Here is a 6,854-nt window from a genome sequence, read left to right as displayed (position 1 = left end):
TTTTTAGGTTTTGCAGATATATCAGATTCCACATAATGTGGTTTATGTGCAACAATAGTGGAACAACTGGAAAAATGGAATATTCCCATTGAAGAAATGCGAGGTCAAGGGTATGACAATGGGGCAAATATGCAAGGTAAAAAATATGGGCTCCAAAATTTGCTTTTGAACAAAAATCCTTGAGCTTTTTACGTGCCATGTGCTTCTCATACTCTAGATTTAATCATTAACGATGCTGCCAAAGTGAATGCAGATACAATTAGTTTCTTTGCAATTATTCAAGAAATATACAATTTCTTTTCATTCTCTTACAAACGTTGGGCAATCCTTTTAAAGTTCGTAAAAGGATTGAAACAGCCGTCAGAAACACGATGGGAAAGTAAAATTAATGCAATACACCCTCTATGATATCAGTTAGGAGAAATTTATGATGCACTTTTTGAAATTTTAAATAATGAAATTTTTAATAAAGAAACACAGCATGAAGCACAAACATTAGGTGCTAAAATAAAGGGTTGGTGAGAAGGCTATAATCACTGTATCATTATATTCAATGATTAAAGTAAAGTGGCTTTATCAAAATTTGCTTTAACTTTTGGGAATTTTTTGAATAATAGGGTTTTTAATGATTATCCTGCCTAGTCAACACCCCAGTTTGTTACATTTAGCGAACCAACGTGTGGCTGTTCTGTCAAAATTTATTTAAGAAATTTCAAATAATTTAAATTTTTGTTATCGTAAAAGAACCACATGCGCCCGGATCGTTACAGGGGTGCTTAGATAGAAATTGCATGCGGGCAACAAAGTCCCTCACACTGGTTCTGTTTATTATCGATAAAATTATACAGTTTAGTATAATTTAGAATTACTTAAAAATAAAATCCATTCTTCTTATTTTGTTTCGAGCGAAAAGGTCAACTTTTTCCTTGATGTTTGTGTGACTGGTGAAAACTTTTTTCTCCATTGAAATCAGCTCAGTGGATGTGGCGTTTGCATACCACGGCGCTTGGCCGCATGAAGGAAGCCTTGGTTTCGAGTCTAGTCGGCGACTAGAGGAAATTTTTCTAAGCCTTTTTTCGACCGGTTCCCGAGTTAGTCGATCTCTGGCACGGGCAAGTGGGTTTTTCCTCCCGGAAACTCGGGATTTTCGTCCTGTAAACTCAAGAAAATCGACCGTAGAACCCACATTATTTCAGACATTAAATATATTGTGTTAGGGTTAGGGACCATGAGATGGCGGCACATTTGAGCCATCTCTCTTCACTGCATACTGCTTAATTAGTGATAGCCTTGGGCCATCTATCTCTGATTGGGTACCAGTGGAGATTGAACTGCCCACTCTCCAAAAGTTAGATAGGGCTAAATGGCCTCGCCTACTCTCGTATACGGGAATAAAAAAAAAAAAAAGGCATTAGCTGATTTTTTTTTTTTTTTTTTTTTTTTTTTTTTTTTGAAATCATCGCAAGTGCATTTAACCTATCCTGATTCATAGTGCTCCTCGGAAATGTTTTTATTCTTTTTATTGTTGAATAACGGCATTCAGTCTCTGATGTAGTCATAGGAATTCTCAAGAGAATTTTTATCGGTACAGTAATTTCACTAAGAACACAAGCTAAATTATTTTCTGTTATAATAAATTTTAACAACTCAATTAATTTACAATAATCCTGCATGTCGGGTCTACTGTAGAATACTCGAAGTTCAGTTTCAAGTTTTTCTTTGTTGATCATGGGATACACCGTGTTTATGGAGTAAACACGATAAGCCCTACGAACACTCTACTACTGGCGCAAACTGCATATAAACAACAGTGGAACTGCGCGACGGACAGTGCCGCATTACACTAATAGCTTGCATCTCACTATGACGTGCATATGCTTGTGCGCATAGCAATATGAACACAATGGTAAACAATGCTGCCAGCGTTCCTCACCCTCCTAAGTTATTATTATTGTTATTATGTGACGCCTCCAGCGAGTCCAAAGACTCATTGAGGGAGAGTGTGCCAACAGCATCGAACGATTATCTCCCTCCAACTACTAACCACGCTTAAACTTGCTTAACTTTTTGCGAGCCATTAGTAGCAGAGGCTCTACCAATCGACCAACCTTTGCTGCTAAAGGATGGATTTTTATTATTGTATAGGATTGTTGATGATAAAATTAAATATTACAAGCAAATATAAATAAATTAATAAATGTATTTATATATCGAGAAAAATTAGGGGTGCTGTAGTTCCGCAGTGCCTATGCACGAGCCACCGATGCTAGAGAATGTTGTGAGTGAAGACACAGTAAACAATTTGAGACACAGTTTAAGGATTATTACATTTGATAGTTTGAACCTTCCACAACAAGTCTTTTGAATTTCACAAAGGTCTCGTGATAATATTTTAGACTGCATCCTACTCCTTATGGCAGTTAAATAGGCTGACCATACCTATCAGTTTGAACGGGACAGTACCGTTTTTTCATATTTCCCGTCGTTTTAATAAAACTGTCAAATTTTGTCCCGTTTTTAATAAAACCTATGAATATACTTTAATATTGGTCCACCGTCCAGAATAAATAATTATTCATAACCTATAATCGTATATCAATATCATGGATACCAGTAATTTGTATAACCATAGAGTCGCATTGTTCGATACTAAATATCGATATCTGCAGTGATTTATTCAGAGAAAGTAATAAATACATTTTGGCAACACTTGGGTCTCAGACGCGGTGTATGTTTTGCTGTAGCTTTAGTTTTTGTTTTGTCTATATGCTCACCAGGGCGCTGACTTTGTTATTCAATGCAGGTGGTTTAAATTTCATCATTTTTAAAGTTTTATTTTTTTTAACGCTTTAAGTCTATCCTTGCAATGTCAAAGAGACAAAACTGCAGTTTTGTCTCTTTGACATTGCAAGGATAAAGAGACAAAACTGCAGTTTTAATGACGATCTCTAGAAAGAATTCAAATTTATTAAACTGGACAAGCTGTGTAGTGATGGAACAAAAGTGGAATGCTAACATTGTAATGTCCATTTTTCCTTGCTCATGGAGGTAGAAGCGACATCTACATAGCCAGAAACATAAGGATGCTGAAAAGACTCTGGCTTCAGTTAAAAACATTAGCTCGTTTATGCTGAGATGTGATGGTGATAGCGAAAGTGATAAAATTGCAGCAAGTGAAGCTCTTGTCTTATCATACTATGGGTGAGGGCCAAAGTTTACGCGCAAATGACTGCTTGTCGACATTGGTCAATAAAAGTTATGATCCAAAATTTTCTTCAGCACGTTCCAAATCAGAAGCAATAATTACCAGCGTTTTATCACCATACATATTGGGCAAGGTAAAACGTTTTTTAATCGTCTTACTTTTTCATGAATACAGAATATTACATAACCCCCGTCCGTCCCGTTTTTGCCATCCCAATGTCCCGTTTTTGTCTCAAGGAAATATGGTCAGCCTACAGGTAAATCATGCACACTCATAAACAGGGCTGTTGTAATCCACTCAACAGCTAAGGCAATGCCTAGGAGTAGCAAGTTTGGAGGATGGCAAAAACCAACAAAATTATATCTCAACCATAAAAATATCATTTTTGTTTTTAATGTTACATATTTTCTTTAATTTAGGGGTAACAAAATAGTGCTTCCCTAGGAGCAGCATACACCCTAACAATGGTCCTGCTCATAATGCAAGATTTGCATAAAAAGTAAATGCTGTGGATGGAATTCCAGAGGAGAAGCATGATGAGTAGTTCTAGGAGCAGCAAAAACCATAGGCAAAAAGACAGACAGACATATTCATGTTAATGATGGTAATGTTATCTACAAAAAGAAGTTCTGAAAATTATAAAAAAGGCAAGTGAAAAGAAGCATGATCATTAGACAGTGTGAATGGTAATGAATGTAGCAAAAACACCTGAATTATTGAGCAATTATTTTGCTAGGATATTCCTTCCAAGAAGAAACCATATGGCTCCTGATGCTGTAAGAGTTGACCATAACTATTGCATGCATGTTAGCTGATAGCAAGTTTTTGTGAGTGTGTCATCTTGAATTTAACTTATTTTAGGAGGTATATATCCTTTACATCAGGAGTCGACAAACTGTTTAGACCATTGACCCCTTCATTGAATACTTGATCCCTCATCGACCCCATCATGTTAAATAAATGAATAAATGTTATCAATAAGAAATTTCTCAATTTAAAAATAAGAATTCCTTTAATAGGCATAATAATAATCTCATCTCATCTTCCTTTCCCTCTTTTACGTTGCGGGGTCGAGGGTTTATTAATCATCGGACCTCAAACCGTTCAGAGGATAAAGTGGTCAGCACTATGCCCCGGTGTATCGTATGTCTGTAGTGTTGAGTTCTCAAAGCTGGTTTGCCGGCTTTTCAGGATGAAGCCCCCCAGGATAAACTGGGGAAAAAACCCTACTGGCTACCCCCAAGACTGGCTAACTTGGCTATGGCTGAGGAAGATCCTTCAGCTCCTCATGTCACCGACGAGTCGAACCTAGGACACTCCTTCCCCAGGCATATGGTTGCGAAGAGCAGCCACTAGGCTAACCGCGTGGACATATAATAATAAATAAATAATAATAATAATAACAATAATTCACATAATAGTTACATAGGCACTGTTTCATTGGTAAATGATGGTATAAATCCAAATTTAAAATGCTTTTACGAATACTGTCGGCACTTCTTCTCACTATCAGGGACAACCATTATGGGCACTATATTTAAAAAATAATTGCACAGTAAATTCAAAGTTATCAGATCACTGAACATCACTCTGATAGCTATGGGCAATAAATACGCCCTAGCACTGATTGTCTCTGTTCTACATATCTTCATCGGAGAGAGCATGCTTTCCCCCTCGTTGGCTCAGCCGATCAGCCAGTTCATGTTGCATGTTTACTAGGTGTTACTCAAAATCGTTTTAGATGTTTATTGACCCCCTTTTGAACCCTAGACATTTATCGACCCCTTAGATAGTAGCCACATCGACCACTTTACCAACTCCCCTTTAGATGATCAGTTGTGTCAAACAAAAACATTTGGATAAATATGCCGTTCAGAATTATGCATACTGTGAATAGAATAACCGAAGAAATAGCATGCTGCGAGAGAAACAATACTCATAGAGTAAAACTGTGTAGATTTGCATCCCATACAAGCTTTTGGGGAAAAAAATCAATGTTCAATTTTTAATAAGTAGCTGCATTGGGAAAATAATATCCAAAAAGACTTAGCTGACATTGAAATCTAGAACTGGAATGGAAGAACATGCAGCAAAAATCATTAGAGGTGCAGCTAGCTGAAGAAGATGAAAAAGCTGGTTATTTGATCACACTGTATACTGCATATCTGCAAAGAAACGAAAACTCACACACACACATACGCAAATTAATATTAAATAAAATAAATTCAATAGTAATGTTTTTCATTATACTGACGCAAACTGATGTTTTTTTTTTTATCATACTGATACAGACTATTTTTTTATGTTGATACAAATACAAATGTTTATCTATACAATACATTGCACTCTTCAGTGGAAAAGGCTTAAGTTTGATTCTTGTAGTGGTGAGAGAAATCTTTACATGGTTTTTTTAAATTGAAGGTGAGTTAGCCGATCTCATATGGGGATAGCAAGTTGTTTTTCTCCTGCGCATAGGTAAATTGGCCTTGAGAAAACATCAAATTACAGACAAAAAAATATTAGTGGTGGTGGGCAGTAGATGGCATTGTGAGTAGATGATGATATTAGCAGCAGTAGTAACTGGTTAATTAAATGGTGGAGACAGAGAGTTGTAGAGTAGACTGCCCTCTCTCGATCAGTCCTTGGAAGTGTCATGTAGTAATAATAATATCAAAAAAAAAAAAAAAAATCAGATAACGCCTTTTTATTCCCGTATAGGGAGTAGGCAAGGCAATAATAATAATATATTACTGAATTATGTTAGGATGAGGGACTACGAGATTGCATCACTTGTTGAGTGATCTCTTCCATGCAGGCCACTTAAATTAGTGATAACCTTGGACCAGTTATATCTGATTAGCTACCAGTGGAGATTAAACTGGCTACTCAGTCTCCAAAAGTTATATAGGACTAAATCGGCCTGGCTACTCCCTATAAGGAAATAAAAGGCATTATGTAATATTTTTCACTAAACTATTTTACTACTAAAATAATAACAGATTAAATACTGCAATAAAACTTTATTAAATAAATACTGTACTTACTTTATCACCTTTCTGCACATTGCATATCTTTTCTGCAGTGCAAGGATTAAAGACAGGGAAAGTTTTGCCACTGACAGAATCAACCCAATTATTATTAATAAATAATAAAAAATAATGATAAGTAAATGCAATTTTTATACATTTCTTAGAATATATGAAAAATAATAAAATGAGTAAAAAAAATTAATGATTTCTTTGTTAATTAATTGTAAACTGAGATATGATTATTGTGGACTTAATGTCCACAAAATCATATCTCAATCAATCAAATCTTTGTTTGTTTGTTTGTTTTTCCCTGATATAAGTGACCAGCAGCATCTTACGATATCCAAGTAATTTTTTGGTCATTATTGGAATAAATGTGATGCGCTTATCCTCCATGCATATTTTCTGTATAGTTGTTCCCTGATAATTTTTGTCCACACACATCAATTTCCAGCTACATCTCTAGAGATACTATTAATTAACACCCAGCCGAATGAAATAGTTGACTGCTGTCCGATTTTTCAAGGATGACCTGACTGGCAGTTTATTATTATTATTATGAAATCTTTGATTGGTAAATTAATCCAATTCGGGCCTTATCCAAAGGCCTAGAAATAGAC

This window comes from Typopeltis vanoorti, chromosome 24, assembly GCF_054136105.1.
Source record: "Typopeltis vanoorti isolate ZY-2024b chromosome 24, IOZ_Tvanoo_1.0, whole genome shotgun sequence".
Taxonomy (NCBI): Eukaryota; Metazoa; Arthropoda; class Arachnida; order Uropygi; family Thelyphonidae; genus Typopeltis; species Typopeltis vanoorti.
The sequence above is the reverse complement of the archived record's forward strand: the minus strand, read 5'-3'. Positions refer to the sequence as shown.